The sequence below is a fragment of the Anser cygnoides genome, chromosome 2, assembly GCF_040182565.1.
Source record: "Anser cygnoides isolate HZ-2024a breed goose chromosome 2, Taihu_goose_T2T_genome, whole genome shotgun sequence".
In the NCBI taxonomy this organism is placed as follows: domain Eukaryota; kingdom Metazoa; phylum Chordata; class Aves; order Anseriformes; family Anatidae; genus Anser; species Anser cygnoides.
Genome location: NC_089874.1, coordinates 59,270,438 through 59,288,899, shown reverse-complemented (window position 1 = coordinate 59,288,899; position 18,462 = coordinate 59,270,438). Strand labels below are relative to the sequence as shown.

The following is an 18,462-nucleotide window of genomic DNA, read 5'->3' as shown; positions in this document are numbered from 1 at the left end:
AACAAAGACACTTGACAAAGCTGGAAATAAGTTCAAGAGGGAAGACACCTGTTGAAGATCTACCAAACAACTGATGTTTCATTAGTAGGAAAAATAACTTAATAAGCAGTGATAAAACCACACGTCAAAACCAGTCACTGCACATGTATTACTTCTCAATACAGTCATCACCATTACAGAACTACACTGACAACATATGAAATTTTCTTCATCCATGTTTGAAACAGGCCATTCACTCACATTCTTCCATTATTTCTCTTTATATATCTACATAAACATCATGGCATTTGGGATCAGAGTGGCAACTGTTAGTAAATGGGGACAGTTTAACAAGGACTGTGATTACACCATTTAAGTAGCTTGTTACCACATGAGCATCAAGTGTAGAAAATGACCCTTTTATATATGTCTCAAATTTCTGTAATGGATGAGAAATTCTTAAGCAGGATTTTCTGCTCCATTTTCCAAGTTAACTGCTCCAGAGTGTTCATGCTTAAAATCTGCATTTATGCTCTTGAGTATTAGGACCATGAATTATCAACCAGAGTCACAGGAGGGGTCTTATTCTGTGGAGTGGCCACATTTTGAAGGCAGAACGTTAGAAACATTGTCACATACTGGTCTGCCCTGGAAAAGGCATTGCTGTTGGGGATGGCAGTGAAGAGGCTTTGCACTGGTTGGAAAAGTCAGAGTCCTTGCAGAGGTTTCCTGGAATTTTAAGCAGTATTATTCTCCAATCAAGGTAAAAACAGGGATCAAGGATAGAGCACAAAGCTCAAGACAGGTTCTGTGCAGAAGCTGCAGTTTTTATGTTACAGCTTGAACCCAAGGATAGGCAGAAGGAGGAGCCCTGGCTTTGTCCTCGAGGCCACTTATGCCTACCTTCAACTCTGTGCAGCTCTGGCACCAGCTGCACTGTGCAGCCAGACAAGCCAGGCCACTGAAATGAGCTCCAGGGGAAACAGCATGCACTCAGATCTGCTTCCCTTGGCATCACAGAAGTGCTGGAGCTCTGAACTTGGGTCAGCCATCCTGATGAACACACACTTTTTCACTGCTTTCTAAGTCAGGGCTGATGCAGCAGGCTGAGGGCATGGTTGCACACATGCTTCTCCCTCTCCCTCTCTCATGCGGCTGCTCAGTGAACCATGCCAAACTGCTGATCCAAACTCCAAATAATGCAGAACAATAAACAGGTCTGGACAGAGGGTATTTTTAGCTCAAGAAAGTTTATCCATTTGGGTCACTGTGGTGCACCATGAACTCCTGCATTGGAAACAGCCCTGACAATGAGAGGGAGGAGCAGGTAGCCAGGAGAAGCTCGCCAATGTGTGAAGCTGCAGAGGGAAACCCAGACGTAACAAGCTCTGACAAGGCTTTGGGTTGGTCCACCAGGACCTTTCTTCCCTTTTCCTGTGAGTAGAGTCAGCTTTGATGGCTTTCTACTAAATGTGTCTTAAGCCACATGCCAAAACACATACCCTCCATCAGGCACATCATGTCCTCTATGCAGTAAACAGAAGATGTAGTAATAACATTTCTTAAGATCAAAAGTAAATAGGTTGCTTCTGTTAAGATCTCAACATTATATGGCCAGGAGCTTTCTGACCACCCTAGAGCAGCTCCCCCCCTAACACACAATATTTTATTTGCTCAGAGAAATAGAGGGTCAAGTCCTTATTTGTTGCCAAAAGATTTAAGTACATCAAAAAAGTGAACTTAGTTACAGCAATATTTACCAGATGAGAACCTGGGTCATAAGCACGATATGCTGAGCAAATAGAACCAAAATCAAACAAAACAACCTAGACCCACAGAGCACAGTTACTGAACTTAGGCAAAGGTATTGAATAATTTCCCAAATAAAAGGTTTTGAAAGAAGAGAGAATGGCATGCTTGTATGTGATGAATAATACTATTTCTGCAATTTCTTCGCTTATGAAAACTGTGTTCTGAGAAGATACATGCTATAATTATCTGGAAATAATATTAGCATGAACACCATTCTGGCCAGAGGGGGAAAAAAAAACACCACCAAATTGTAGTGTAATCTTCAGAAGTAGACAATGCAGACTGAGATTGCACATTTCAGGTAATAATAGCAGGTCATCTTCTCTGGCCTATGCCAAGCTGCATCTACTCTGGCCACACAAGCAACAGAAGTACTCTGGCACACACAGTGCAGCACTGGCCTGTCTCTGCAGAGTTTAAAGCAGGGCATGCATTCATGAGTGGATGGACAAATCATATTATAATTTAAACTCTGTTAAGCTTGATGTATTTGTTCTCCACAGATTTTGATACCATCTGCATTCATTACATATTTTTGTTTCAGTGGGTAACAGAACCAGCACTCTGCAGTTTTAGGAGTCAGTGGTGGGAATGGATTCTCTCATGGTACCACTGGGAACTGTGGTAGCATGTCTCACATTATATCTGCCCCATGTGGGCAGTTAGACATGGCTCCAGTATATTTTAGATAAAAGGAAGAGTGGGGAGAAAAAAAAAAAAAAAAGTTTCCTGATCCAAATTCATGGTGAGATTGTCCCCAGCCAACAGAAAGCTGAGATCCAGATCTGAACATCAACATGGGAAGATCTCTGTAGGATGCAAGCTTTGCTCTTATCTGTTGCGTTAATTTAACAAAAATACAGCCATGTGGAAATTTTTGACAATGAGTATTCTTCCCAGGAGACCACTGCCTGCAGCAGCACTGGGAGCAGGGCTGCCCCAGACGTCTGCAGGCTCACCCTGTGGGGCAACAGTGTGACCCACCACAGTAAAGGCTGTCATTTCCATGGGGTGTTGCTCTTAGCACGTATATTGTGCTTCCTAAATACCTGAGTAATGTTGGTGTTGAATCAGTTACAGTATTACCTCAACAGATGGCCTTAGAAAAAAAAAAAAAAAAAAAAGATTGCTCCCCTTCTGTGCCTCCGACTGGGCTGTGAATTAGCATTTCTAGGTGATGCAACCTGGTTCAACCTCTGCGGCCCTCTGCCTCTACATCGTTTAAGACTGTGGGGAAGGTTGCTGGTTTCTGCTGAGCACACTTCTTTGCTAAGAACTGGGGTGAAACCAAAGCATTTCCTAAATTACGTTTCTCCACAAATGATTTTAGTGGCACAGAATGCACCCATCCCATTACAATGCTAAGCAACTATATTGTCCTACATCCATTCAAACTCATATTAACCAAAATGGTCGTTGCAGCAATTGCCCTGTGAAATCTGTTTTGATTTTCTCCCCAGAAAATCTCTGATTACTGAAGTACCAGTCCTGTCAGGCATATTTGTCCCAGACTTTACAAAACCCTAGAGAATGCTTTGAAACAAAATTACCACCAATCCCCAAATCATCAGCTGTCTCTGTCCATGTTTTGCCTGTGCTATCCCCCCCCCCCCCCCCCCCCCCGCTGCTCTGACATACATATCAAAGTAATAACAAGACAATTTCAGAGACACCCAAGTCCATTTCCATGCTTCATACATCACCTATGGCTCTATACTACCCAGCATTTATATACTTTCTCCGCATATTTTCCAGCCATTATTGACAATAGTGCAAAACCTGCAAAGAAGAGATTCTTTGTTTATTCTTCAAGCACATTTGGAAATTTTCACCTCTTCTTGCTTGTGGTAAGTTCATTTTTGATTCATTTTGGGATTTCTTGGAAGAGCAGTACCTTCCAGGGCATCTGCTCCTGATGCACGGATGCCTCTGAAGGCCAGGAGAGATAAGGGCTGTTGGTCTCCCCACATCAGCACTGCCTGCCACCAATTCACCTCAACTGCAGCGTGGAGAAGAAACAATTTCAGGTGGACTGGAAACATTTTGTAAGAAATACTGCTCGACATGCATATCTATGGGTAATCACACATTTGTGTTAATGTATATAAATGTAACCAGCTTAGGATAGGCTAAATGAAAAGGACCCCTAGTTTTCTTTAGTTCTACTGTACTAGTGTACCCATACCCCACCCCAGCTCCAGTCAGGCCATTTACCTGGCTGGCAAGCTGAGAGAAGGGAAGACATCCTCTGGCCCCTTACAGACCTCCCCAGAGAAAGGCACCTCCCTCTGTGGGGCTTGGTGGCCTTGGGGCATCTAGCCCTGCTCAGAGTTGGCGTCACCTGCACCTCCACAGCCCTGGAAGGAGCTTGTGAGGGAGCTGTGGGGTATCCAGTTATGTGTACGGCTGTGTTCACCATAAACTGTCCCAAAAACCTGCCCTCACACCATCTTAGTCAGCCCTGCACAATGCATGGGGGATCCTGGCCAGGCCCTGCATATCCACGCTCCTCCCTGGGAGCCACAAAAGCCCTCTGGACTGCCGTGGAAACCAGGGAAGTGTAGCTAGCACTATCAAATGATCAAGATAGTGGCATTTAAGATTATGAGGCAGCACTAGAGCAGAGAGAACATTTGCCACGATGAATAACAATTTCTGATAGAACCATACAATGTTTTCTGTAAAGAAAACAGGGGTGAAATGTCAGATGTTCAAAAAAGAAAATGACATTTTGTTATATGTGATTAGCAAGTTAAATAGTAGCACTTCACTTATTAGCCAGTTCCTCAACACTAGAGAGATGTGGTGGAGCAATTTCTGTTTTACTGGGTTTCGAGTGTATTTTGCATATTGAGTAAGAAGTTCAAGAGGGAGGAAAGTCCACATGATACAAAAAGAAAAACAAAGCTGCTGTAACATGCTGTGGGAAGTTACAAAAAGGAAAGGAAAGGAAAAGCTAGAAAACAAGCGAGGAGTACCAATAGTGCTCAGGCGCTGGCAGATGTTTTCCCTTGAGAAGAGTGGTTACAAATGCATGCAACACCTAAAAAGACCAGTTTCAGCTTAATGTCATCAGCATTTGGGCACTGGAAAAGTTGCCACAAAAGATAATAATTTTTGCACATATTCAAATATGTTAATTTGAAACATCGTGAAAAACAGCCTTTTGTGGCTGTTCTAAGTCCCTGCCCAGAAGTGTGGTTTAGACTAATTCAACTACTGAGATTAATCCAGATTTTTAGACACACTGGGAAAAAAACAATGACAAGAGGTCTTAAAAATACTTAGATGGAAACTAATTGCAAAAGTGACCCAAAACAAATGCCATAGTGAAGAAAAGGAATATGCCCTAAGGGAAAGCTTTCCCACATGGTTTCTTATTTGTATTTACTTGATGAAAGTAACTTTTCCAGCTAAATCTAAGTCTAAGTTTCCCCTGCTCCCGTTAGGAGTCAAGACCTGCCCTTCGATGGCAAAAGTCACATTCCTAAATTGTAGGGACAGAGACAGTTCGACAGCCAGTTGGCCTGATTGCTGGTGAGTGTCTTCACTTGAAAGAATAAATAATACAAAAAACAGATTGCTCCTGAATGAAGACCTCTTCAAAATCAGAGCATTTCTGACAATAAGGGATTCTGCTTTATGAATTCCCTAGGTGTTCTCCCCCGCCCCCCCAATACTACTTGGTGATATTTTTGTTTTTCTTCTCTGTTGTCATTATTTAATTCATCATGTATATGCATTAATCCTACAGATTAATGCAAGATCAGGATGTGCTGAAATCAGTCTTTCAGGCTTCAGTGAGAACTGGATGTTGGATTAAATTCTTCTCCCACTGATATTGATGCAAATTTGGAGCAACTAAAATTACATTGTAGACTAGTCCAGAGTCTGAGCTTTCCCCTCCAAATGCCTTACAATGCCATTGCAGGAGGGATAAAGCACAAAAACAAGCTTTTCTGTAAAAAGCTCAATTTCAAAATGTGAATAATAGTTCACATTTTTTTGAGGGGGTGTTTCTATCGGGGTCCTGAAAGGTACTTGGTTTCAGATCAGTTTTCTTCAGATGGGCTTGTCAGGGGTCTGTAGGAAATCACTGCTGATAATGCCTGAAGATGACACACACATCTTTGTGGTTCTAAATAATAAAGAGAGACAGGTAACCTGCGCAGGCTGATTTGTATAATTTAGGAAAATAAGCTCTCTGAACAACATTTATTTGAAATATAGCCAAAGGCAAGGTCTCACATCAAAGCCTGCAGAACACATAGTAGATTGAAAATAGGGACAAGGTATGTAACCTCTCTGAGAAGGACTTTGGGATAATAACAGGTGACCGCCGCATGGCTTGATGCAACAGAAAGCCACAGACACTGGATGCATCAGCAGGAAAATACAGAGCAGGGGGAGACCTGCAGCCGGCATTGATCTCCAGCCATGCCCTGGCACGCCGACAGCAGCAGCCTCTGCACTAGAGGGCTCTCCTGTTCCAGCAAAGCATCTTCCAGCGGTGGCGGGAAGGTCCATCCTGGCTTCAACCCTTCTCCGAGGTGGGTTCCCCAGGCTGGTGAGCTGTGCTGTCCTGTCTGCCCAAGACTTGGCTTGTGCATGGAGGGGAAAATAAAGCCTTTTGGTCTATTACAAGTGCCATCACCAATGAACTCAACAAATGAGCTGTTCCTATAATTTGTTAGTGAGCAACACACAATAATAAGGAAGCTTCATATTTATCGACAACTGTGCAAACACATATACACACAAATGATTACAAATAGTTTATATGGTTTATACCCACCAGTTATTAATTTTGTACAGAAAAACACACAGCTCCTCTCCCTGCCCAACCCCGCTTTGTAGAAACTCAGGCCACACTTCATGCATTATTTAAACTCAGTGTTGGATTTTAAGCGCCCCCCCCAGAAGTTTCTCTGTGTGAGCTTCATGGAGCATGGTGATGAGCCTGGCCCTACAAATCTATCCAGACCGTGATGTGAAAAGCGATGAGTTCGTGTTATAGCTTGCTGGTTTTAGGCCTGTGGTTCCCTACGCAGAGCGGCGCAATTGAACGTGCATGCTTGAAGGCACAAAACTCTTCAAGTTGAAACACGCCAGCTGCAGCTTGCACGTCTCACAGTGTACATATAGCATGGCGAAACAACATCAAGCACCACAAAGAGTATAGCAACTTTGGAAACAGCTGTGGAGGAAATCATGGGAAAGGCAGTGCTGGCAGTGTATCTGGTAACACTGGGTGGAAGTACTTCCACCCCACTTAATGGTGGGTCCTCCGAGAGGAAGCACTGCCCATATTTCACCTGTGTTTCTGTATGCCATGTGAAGACCAGTTACTGATTAAAGTTCATCCCATGCTGTGCCCCATATAAAGCCATGCAAGGGGCAAAAGACCCAGGTGTCAGTCCAAGGAGGAGGCCCTGGACCCTCCAGTGCTTTCTCCAGAAATGGGCCCACCAGGTAGTGCAGCCTCTGGCTAACAGCCCAGGGCTGCAGCCCTTCTTCTGTCCTCCAGTTTCAGGCACTGGCACAGCGACTACATAAATCACAAAAATCCAAGCCACGTGCATCTGCCAGGCAGATCCACGGAGTAGGGAAGGGCTGTTGTGCAGCATCACCCATGCAAAGTTCAGCCCTGGTAGACGTCTCAGAGAACTGCAACTGTTCTCAGCATCCACACTTCATTTTGTATTACTGTATTGCTGCAAGGGTTGTAAAAAGTCTGCGCAGAGAACAGCAGCAAGGAGACAGGAGACCTCTAACATGGCTCACCAAGCCTTTAATCCTGGGAGACATGCATGGCATGGGTGTGGCCTCTCAAGATCTTCACCAGGATTTTTGGGAAAACAACAGGATGACAGATACATGAGCTTGTACCCTGTGATCTGAGAAAATGCAGTCTTTGTTGTCGTTTGTTCTGGCAATGTCTACGAAGCAGCAGGATTTTATAGCACAATAAAAAGAGACAGAAGATGTGTGCCCATGAAAATGTGGGACCAGTTTCTAGTTACATCACCACTGGATTGTTTAAAATAGTTTCAAAATGAGTTAAAACTTCAGAAACAGGATTTAAAAGCATTAAATGATGCTGTGAACATTCTACCACGTGGGGTTTCTTAGGACACTGCAATTGCTTATTTTCATTTTTGCTTTCCAATGAAAAGAAATTGCATGTTTTTCTTGATTTATATTAAATCAAGTCTTACGTTGAAACAAGCTGTGGTGCTCACAGATGTACTTCTGAATCCCCTGAGGCTTAAATTGTATGTGAGCACTCATATACAGCCTCAAGAAGGGTATGAGAAACCCATCACAACTGATTCCAAGTAGAAGACTAAAAGTTTGCTATTACAAATGCAACACATTCTCAATTTTTAACCAATAAGTGTATATATATATATATATACACACACACACAAGCATATATAAGTATGCACATATGTAACTCTCCAAGGCTACTAGACTGACATCTCTAGAGACTGTAATAGATCTGGAGAACAACAGCAACCATGCAAGCGTTGTTCACCGCCTTGAACCATGCATGCCCACCCTCCATGGTAACAACTTCCATGCACAAATCTGCCCACTGAAGCCATGGCAAATGCTGCCAGGAATCACAGTGGACGTTGGATCAAGCCTCTGGGCCTGTGTAGCTGCATCAATGCATGATGCTTGCACTGAAGCTGCTCTAAAGCAAGTAACTTTGCAAATCCCAGTCTCACACAGATTCAAGCAGGAAAGTTACAGAAAGAGGGTTTTATGCCCCAGAAGTCCCCAGGAGATATCTTGTCTCTTAGGAATGAGATTTCTTCCTGGAGTGACACTAAAACAAGACAGGAGCAAGATAAACAATATTTGCTGCTTCAAACAATAAAGGTACTGTTAAGATATCTGTACTAACATAGTGAGCAGGCTCTGTCAAACAACTAAAAAGAACAAGTAAAAGCTGATAACTTTAAAAGGTTGTATCCATGGGAATGAATGTTACAGTTAACGCTTACATTAGGGTTTCCAGCAGAAATTTGGATATTTGTACATGTTGACACGCAAGCAAGTTAATACATGCTGCCGGGTTTCAAAAGCCTACAATAATATTTAAGTTTAAAAGGAATGGTTGAAGAGCTTATTAAATGTAAATGAGCTCTGGATCACCTTCTGATCTTTGGTTAAACCCTGACTAAAAGTCAGTGGAGAGACTGCTCTTGAAATCAATGGGATCTGAATCAAGCTCTTATTTCACTTAATTTAACTGTGTGAAATTCAATAAATGAGGTAAATAGTCTTACCGCCCTTTTTTTTCTGGAAGGAGGAGAACTACAATTAAGTTTTGAAAGCAAAGCTAAAAAGCCACAAAGTGATTTAACAGCACCTGGGTAAGTTTTGAAGATGGAGACCAATTTATCTTCAAAAGTCTGGGAAGAAAAAACATTGAATTTGGTCGTTGCTACTATAAATGTTGCATGTTACAGCAAGTGCACTGCTTTTAGAGTTGGCCTTATTTAGCAAGACAGAATCTCAGCCGCATTTAATGCCAGATTTCAGTTCTGTGAAGAAATGTAAACAAGTTTGAACATTTTAAAATATACTTGAAATGCATGGTATGATATGTTACAGGCTGTTCACACTCTGAAAAAGTTCCCTCTCCATCTCTTGATTTGCACGCTTAGCCTCTGCCATGCAGCCTGAGCTCAAACACATCCAGCCTTCCCCACACTCCTTCACCCTCTTCAGCAAAGAAACTGCTCAGTGGCTTAGTACTGGGCCCAGAAACTCTGCAATCTGAACTCCAGAAATATAATGTTATACTAGATAAACCTCTGCTAATGCTCTCAGAGTTCTGCCTTCATAATGCACATTTGCCAAGGTCACAGAAAATGAGATGATGGAGTTAATCTTTTGTTTTGATGGGTTGTAGAATAGGGCACAGACATGGGTTTTATTTCTCTGACCTTGCCAAAATAGTCCTCCCACTTCTCTCTGCCTCTTTCTCTCCATCTTTATAAAAGAAACATTGCAGCTCCTACATGAAGTATTTTGAGGCCCATATGTACAAAAGGCTATAAAACAACCGTGGCAGACTTTTGAGGACCCTTATTTATCTTTTGTCTTTGAAAACACTAATAAAATAAACATTAACAAATGGGAAAATGAAATTATTTTCTTTTTTGAAAAGGATTAAAGTGCAGATTTGTCAAAAGTAGATACATCATCTAGTACCATTTTTGAGGTCAAATTATTAATTTAAATATAATCAGAATTTGTGGCTGCTTAGATGTGAGTGGTCTCCAACCATTAAGAGGACAAATGCAGCTGCTAAATTTGATTCTGCAACTTGCCTGTCCCCATGGTTTGAAGAACAATGCTGCTTTTGTGTTCCTCATGGACCATTTCCACACAGCCAGGTAGGCAAAACCCCATGCACTTTTCTCAAACACACACAAAAAAAGCAAATATGAAAATCCAGTTGACAACATGCAGATAAAGATTTTAAAAAATAAATAAATAAAATAAAATCACCCTTACATAAATACCATGGAGAAAAAAATGCCAGAAAGAAACTGCTGCATCAGTTCAATGGAAAGGGAATAAATGTCCCCTTTTATATGGAAAGCTGTTACATGAGCTACAATGTAAGTTACAGCACAGAGTGTAAAAATGTTATCGGTAGAAGTCAGTTGCACTGTGCTTATCTGTGCCAAAGATGTCTTGAGGGGAAAAAAAAATAAACTTTTTACTAGTGCAGCAAAATGCGTGTAGAGACATGAAAGCCTCGCTATAAACCTGATCTAATTCACTCCTGCTCCCACCTGCTGCGTCGTTCCTGAGATGTTTGCTCTGCAAAAGATTGTACTCAGGTATTTGGATGGCTGGAGGTTTTTTGAAACCCTCTGCGTGCTTTGTTTGTTTGTTTTGTTTATTTTATTTTTCTTTTCTAAAGATGGTCTAGAGGAAAACAGAGGGGAGCTGCTGCGTGAGGAGCAGGGAACACCACCAGCGTGCACCGTGGTGGGAGGATGGGCCCAGCATCTCCTTGCCTCCGATGCTTTGTTCTGAGAAGTTGCTTTATAAGGATAACTAAAAATCACGTTTTGGCATGTTTCTGGCACACTGTGTGGAGGTGCTACATTTTTCCCCTGACTGTTTCTTGTGTGGCAGTTCAAAGAAAAAAAGAATCACTGGGGTAGCAAGCTGTGAAGAGAGTAAACGCAGGCACTACTTTTTGAGATCCACTGCTCTAAGGATTTGCACATTAGAATCTTGAAGCATTTAAGGACTTTTACTGATGGTTAAAATATAAGAAAAAAAAATATGCATGGTAGGCACTTATGAATGACTGTTAAAAAAAAATTAAAAAAAAAAAGGAAATTTCATTTTTCCATGATGCAACATTAACTTCCGAGGGATCTGTCTTTGGCCACTGCATCTCAGAAAGTTTCCAAAATTGCAAAACAGTCGCCTTCTGAGCAAATAGGCACATCACACTGTGAACTCTCCCACTCCATTGCAGAGCTGCTCTCTGCATTAAGTAACTTCTGATAAGTCTTACTAAAACCAGAGCCGCCTTATCTTGGCAAAATGACACCTAGCAAGTTTTTAAAGCTGTAGGTCTGCTTGGCCGCCTTTGATGCTTTTGCCAGTCTTCCAGTATCTACCCCTTCATGGGAGGACTGGAGCAGCCCTTATGAACCCAGCATTAAATCACCTAGCTGCAAGCAATGAGATGCTACCAGCTCCGAGAACAGACAGGCTTTGTGCTTTAGAGATGCAGACGGGACCCCCGGTACATTACAGGAGCTGAAGCAAATGCCTCTTTACAACCAGTGAACAGATTTCAAAGTTATTTGAGTAAGTGGGAGGAGAACAGTGAGGAGTGAGCTGCAAATGAAGAGATGGAAACAGGAAAACAGAAAGATTAGAAACACGGCAGGAGCTTCAGAGGTCACCTCACACCCCACAGCCCAGCTCCAGCACAGGCTCAGCCGTATTTAAACCTGGAGCTCCTCTAGAATAATGACGGGTGTCTGTGTCATTCCTGGCTAACATTAGCAAAGGCAAGAAGCAAATCAGGTCTGTTTACTTCCCAGTCTTGTCAGCTTCTCCGGAAAAGCTGGAGGGAAATGGTGGCCTTGTTGAAATCAGTGGGAATTGTGTCACCAGCTTCAATACATATGTGCTTTTCTCCCAAATCCTCTCAGTTTAGTTTTCTTTTCTCAAGAAGTGCTTCTCATGAGAAATATTCTGTTTTTCACTTGCCCTGGCATTCACCCCTACACAAACTTGGAAACAAATACCCATCTTAAACAAAGCCAGCTATTTCTTCCACAGAGTAGGAAATAAAGTATTTTGTAGTGCTGAATGTGAGAATATGGTGCTACACGGTACTGCATGGCCTGTCTCCTAAAAACAGAGCAAAGCAACCCATTTCCCAAAGTGAGAAATAAAGGTCTGCGTTACAAAACCTAAATGACAAAGCATTTAGGGGATTTTGCAAAGTAGGAATAGGAGATCTGCATGCAAATCATACTTCACACCAGTGGGAGGTGGACATCAGAAATCAGAACTGGCTTTTGAAAATTTCCTCTTTAAGATGGATCAGTGTTACTCAAGCAAGGATGGAAGATCTGCCACTGAAAAATAAAGTTTCCAAACCTACAATGCCTTCACAAAAGGAACTTCCTGAAGTAATGAGAGCACAAAGTTTGCCCCAAACACCAATTAGAGTGTTGGTATCAATGCTGCATTAGGCCATTTCAAGAGGCTGTTTCACTTCAGAATGACTTCACTCAGTCTCACAGGGCTGCAGTACCTTGATGTTGTCTCCTCATTATTAAGCAGAAGGCAATGGAGCCTTAAAAATAATAGTGGTAAAAGAAAAAAAAAAAAGAATGTTGGGCTTAGAATGGACATAAAACAGCTGCTGGTGGATGCATTATATCCTCACTCAGCTTAAAATCTCCCCCAAATGTTCTTGTACAGGAGCTGAGAAAGCCCATGGGAAAATCTAGCTTGTGATCTGAGTACATTATACAGCTATGGGACACGTCTCTGCTGTCACTGGGTTTGCTTTTACGAGGCTGCCCCTAAAAGAAGGATTTTGTATTTTAGCTTTTGGATCTCATAACAAAAGTTATTGAGTACTTTCAGAGCTTTGCCAAAATAAGTTTCCACTAAAAGTCTCGAAGCAGTCTATGGAAAGTTTCTGCTATACTCTATTGGACTCTTCCAATAAACGTCAATACTATTTATCCTTAGGGGAAGAAGCTTCATCTATGTGTACCTATTCCAAAAACATGCTACTAACACAGCCCAGGAAGGAAAACGTGGGTCCAACAGTAAATCCAGTGTGGTTTTTAGGGTGTTGCTTTTTCCTCCACGCATTGAAGCTGACAGTGGCCCAGAGGAGCTCCACAACCTGTGCAACTGCACCTCACATGATGTGACTGACATGCTGCAGGGCACTGGGACATAGCAAGATACCAGCTGTCCGAAATCTAAAGACTGAGCTCGCATTCTCAGAAGGAAGCAATCTTACCCAGATCTGTGGGGATGCTCATCAAGAGCATCCTTACCTTCTCCTGATAACACATCTAATAACATACATCCTCAAGCATGCAATTTTTTCTGCTCTTCTTTTTCCATTTAATTGGCATTTATCTCAAAATTTGACTTCCCATAAGCAACGTAGAACACACTTTAGACTTCAGGAATAAAAAACTCACCTGGTGGAAAATCTGCACTGGTCTAGATCAGTGACCACGGTAAAGACACTGTTGCTGGAAGCTGTGACCGCAATACTGATGCTTTCAAAAATTCTGCCTTAAAGCTTGACTCCTTTGTTTTCATTTTTAAGCTCCATTTTATACTCCAACTTGGCTGTAAGTAATCACATCCTATACCATAGAACTGAAACTTACAGAAAGGGAATGGGATTTCAAAAGCAGTGAATAATTTTATGCATCTCAAACATAGTACTAGAAACTTACTTTTTTGTTTATATTTTAGCAGAGGGATGTTACTAGGTCTCTGTTATTGTTATTTTAAAAGTGTATTATCATCTCATACATTCCAAGTTACCACTTAAAGTGCTTCCTCACCACTTATCATATGCACCAGTGACTTTCAACCTGTGCTCTGCATCTCCCTGGGAGTCCCTGGCCTATTTTCATGTCCATGAAAGGTAAATAAGGAAAGGGAACTTACTGTCACTAGCCACAGGTCTGTGCCCCATCTCTCCTAAAAATACTGAAGGTGCCTGCATACTAAGCAAGGCTGGAAACCACTGGTATGCATAATCCCACACCAAAAGTACTGTGAACTCCTTTAAAGCAACTCCTTCCTACTGCCTCCTTGCTCTGCCCCCCACATAGCATACAAACATACATACAGATATAATATATATTTTATACAGTATATGTTTAGGTGGCTTCCTTGCGTATGCAAGTCTTTCTTAAAAGGGAGACTAAACTCACAACTCTTGGGCTTAGAAGACAAGTTTAAATTCTAATTTCATAGAGTAAGAGAATATACCAGCTGCCACTGCTGCACTCTGACAGTGCCACTCCCACCACCGTGCCTCTGCTCCTGTGGAGTGCAGTTGGCCAGAGAGAAAGCATGTTTTATTGTCAAAAAGGCATTGCTTGGCACTTAATCTTTGCTAAATGAGCTTTAGCGTATTTTATTGTTAAGGAAACATATGCATGAACAGACTGCAGAGAGAAGGTGATGCTTCAGTTTGCAAGAGTGGAAATTGGCAATAGGTGAGCAGCCTAACTGCAGTCTTTTGTCATAGAAAATTCAACGTATGTCTGACAGCTCCATGATACAGGATCCAAACTTTGCATCCTGCAGAAGACACAACATTTTTATATATATATATAAAACATGTAATGTGAGATATTTATATATATATACATTTAATTTTTATTTTATTTATTTATTTCTTCCTCTTGAGAAAGACTGTGGTTCTTAAGGGGAAAACAGTTTCTGTCTAACCCTAATAACCCAGTGCCAAAAAGGGAATACTGCAGTAACTATATTCTAATCCTGCCTCCATCTCCTAACATGAAGCTTCATATTCTGACCCACATAAAGAAGCAAAAATGTTCCGAATATGCAAAACCTTACTTCCCTGACAGCACCCAACAGCCTGTTTTTGAGAGACAAGCAGCTCATGCAGTAGGAAACCCTCCATGCAGGAAAGCAGCACTCCCTGTTTCCCATGAAGCCTCAAGTGCTTATGCACAGACCCCTTAAGAAGCAAACCCTCCCAGTCATCTACGCATTTATGAGTCTCCCCAAAGAGCCGCTGTCATTACTTCCTTTCTTATATTCAGTGAATGTATGTCATCAGCTGTAATTTATACTGAGCAGTTAAAGTTCCAGATCAGATGCATAAACACAGCTCTAAGTGTAAATTGAAAATCCGTATGCTGAAGGCACAACGTGCTAGGAAGTGCTCTGGAACAGTTTCAGAAAGAACACAGACTCCATATATTTTATAGCTATATGTGATACTAACATATACATGGCTGTGAGCAAAAACCAAGGCTGTCTCAGCTTCCACTGGAGTTTATCATCACATAACCCAGACACTATAGCTATTTCCTTGCTATGACATGAAAAGCTTCTTTCCTTGTTCAACAGTTGCTTGAAAGGGCAGGGGGTGGGAGGGGTGAAATATCACAGTTACTTTTTTTTTTTTTTTTAAATGTTCTTCTAGGACAAATGCCTGAGTTAGAAAGTGCAATCGTTATTTCTTAGCACTCGTATGTGGCAGTGCATACAGAAATAAAAGTAGTCAGCATATTTATCAGTGATTTTAAAACATACTTTATCCTCTATAGTACAATATCATACTTCAAAGCAAAGCATGAATTCCTCAGTCAGTATTTTTCCTCTAGGGTCATGCTCCTGTCTTGATTAGGAAAAAAGAAAAGGGATTTTTTTTTTTTTGAGAAAAGCACATAATTTTCTTTAGTTCTGTTATGAGATGAGATATTTACTACTGAAGACATGCTGCAAATATATGACAGCAATAAAGACAATTTAATAGCCTGGGAATCTCTTGCTCAAGAGGGCTAAAAGGTCAAAGGGCAAGTTACAGTGTAAGATTATGATATGGCTTTGACATATAACATATGTTTTCTGAGAGGTTCGGTGCCTTTTAATTGCAGGAAATACTTAGATTTCACAATCTTACAAATATTCCTGAAGACTCAAAGGTATTTCTCAAAGTGATTCACTCACAAGGGATTTTAAAAATTGACACTTCCTCTAACCACATTACATTAGCACAGGGTGCTGTAATGAACGTGTACTCTAACTGGTCATGAGCAGCTAACGAGGTATTTCCCCTCCAGAAAGGGCAAAAGGGACTGTGGCAGGGAGATTATGCAAAGTGCTGAAGATAGAGGAAGAGGTCACCTACCATCATGCAGGCCTTACGACAAACAAGTATCAAGTCAAACCATACTGTAAATATACAGTATAAATTGTATAAATTGCACAACGTCCTTTGTGTTAAAATAGCGTCTTCCCCAGTCTGGTATTTTCTTTTCCAGTGCTTATTTCAAGTCCCAGATTCATTCAATTTATTAAACTAGCCAGACTTCTTTAGCCTTCTCTCAGAAAATAGTGTATTTTCCCTCGTTTTCCTCTTATTATATCCCTTCCAGTTAATATCCATCTTCCTTTAAGTGAGGGACCAGAAGTGTGGACAGTGTTCCTGGAGGGAACTTAGCAGTCCATTGCAGTTGATATTAATGCTTTATCCCTAATGTTATCTTCTGCATAATGGATCCTTATTATTTTTTTTTCATAATTATTTTTCCTCCTGCTTAAAGCGGACTTACTATGTACAATTTTATCTAACTTCTTTTCTACTTCTTAGCATCCTCCAGATCTACTTAGATGCTACCCAGACCCTCTTCCTTCTCAATATCTCAGCTCTCCATTGTGAAACCTCAGTGGGACAAACTTATGTCCTGTGCCAAGATCCTTAATGAAGATATTTAATTAGACATGTCCCAAGAACAATTCTTAAGGATACCCAGTAGACACCTATTTCTAAACCTCTCCTGATACAATCTGTTGTGTCCTCTTTAATCAGCTATTTATCCAAGTTTGAACTTTTACGCTAAACTTCACCTCCTTCAGGATAAATAGTAACTTCCACTGTTGTATTAAATTACTTGGGTTACTGAAGTCCAAGTAAGTAATTATCTCCCTAAAATAAAACAAACAAACAAACAACAAAAAAACGCTGCCACCTCAACAAGAAAGACTGCCTGGTAGGACTGATCTTTGGTAATGCAATTGAGCCTTTTGACTAATTTTCCATTTACTTTATCACATTTAATTTTTCCTCTCCTTTGAAATGTTTAATTTTTCCTCTCCTTTGAAACACTTACAGAAGTCCTGTATGGTCTCAAAAGCAGAATAATGGTTCTATGGCAGTGTTGTTTTTTTTAGTCCTTGAAAATGTGGAGACCTTGTTTTATTGTGTAGACATTTAGAATTATTTATTAATTTAATATATCATATGTATTATATTATATATTAAATTGTTGTGTGTGTGTGTTTTTAATGACATATGTATTACTCCTAAATTAAAATAAGAATTTGACCCAAGTATGCTGTGACTGGGAAGTGTTGGGAAAACTAGAGTTGACACGTTTCTCACAGTGAGGATTTAAAGTCTATGAAATTCCATCAAGAATTACTTTCATATAGATACTGTCCTGGCCACGTACCATTTGTTGTACACCCAGACATCCTGTGTGTCTCCAGTACTGTGTAACACATTTCATGGTGGCAAAATTTACTGTGGAATTAACCTGATTCATTTCTTAATCAATGCAACTTTTTGATGCTCACACCCTTTACAGAGAAGTAAGGAAAGCTAGCCTTTTAAATCCAAGTTAATTTTAAAGGGCAAATATGATTTAAAAAAAGAACAAAACAACCCAGACAGTCATTTCTGTCACTGAGGCTCTATAAGTTGTACCTGATAAATCAGCTTCATATAATACCTCAGAAAACACTTAGTAGTGTCTTCTGTATGCCTTGTTTGTAAAGCTCTGTTTACTTACTTGTCAGTGTTTGGCTAACTATTAACCACAATTAACCTGATGGTTGGTGTTTTTTGTTTTTTTTTTTTTATCTCTCTTTTTTTTTTTTCCCCCCAAACAAACCAAATATTTATCAGAAAAACAAAACTTATTCAGTAAGCCAAATGCAAATGTTGTCTCAAGCAAGGGAAGAGAGGTCGGGGGAGCAATAAGACGCTTTTTCCACATGCAGTAGTTCTTTAATTATTTCTGGTTGCAGATCAGTGGTAGGTAAGTGGAACAGCAAAATCATAATTTTCTGATAGTTATTGGCTTTATTAAAAGTATTATTTCCATACTGGTATTTAACAGACTTCTGCATTTCAGGGAGAAAAAAGTTGTTTTAAAGACTGGTAGGTGGAAACATTTTAAAATTCACTGTGATGCTAGTAAGCAGTTTTTATTTTCTTTTCTTTCTTCCTAGAGTCTGCTTCCGAGCAGCAAGTACCAAAATATGTCTGGAGCTCAACAGAAGTCACATGCACCAATAACTTCTGCATCCTTTACTAACTTCTCGCTGGCACTCTCCCACACTTTCTCTAACAAAGTT

At 40.8% G+C, this 18,462-nt stretch overlaps 1 protein-coding gene across 2 annotated transcripts in view; it reads right to left on the bottom strand.

The window, feature by feature from the left end:
* Nucleotides 1-18,462, bottom strand: part of EGFR (epidermal growth factor receptor) — a 164,104-nt gene that overhangs the window by 50,695 nt on the left and 94,947 nt on the right. The window lies entirely within an intron of this gene.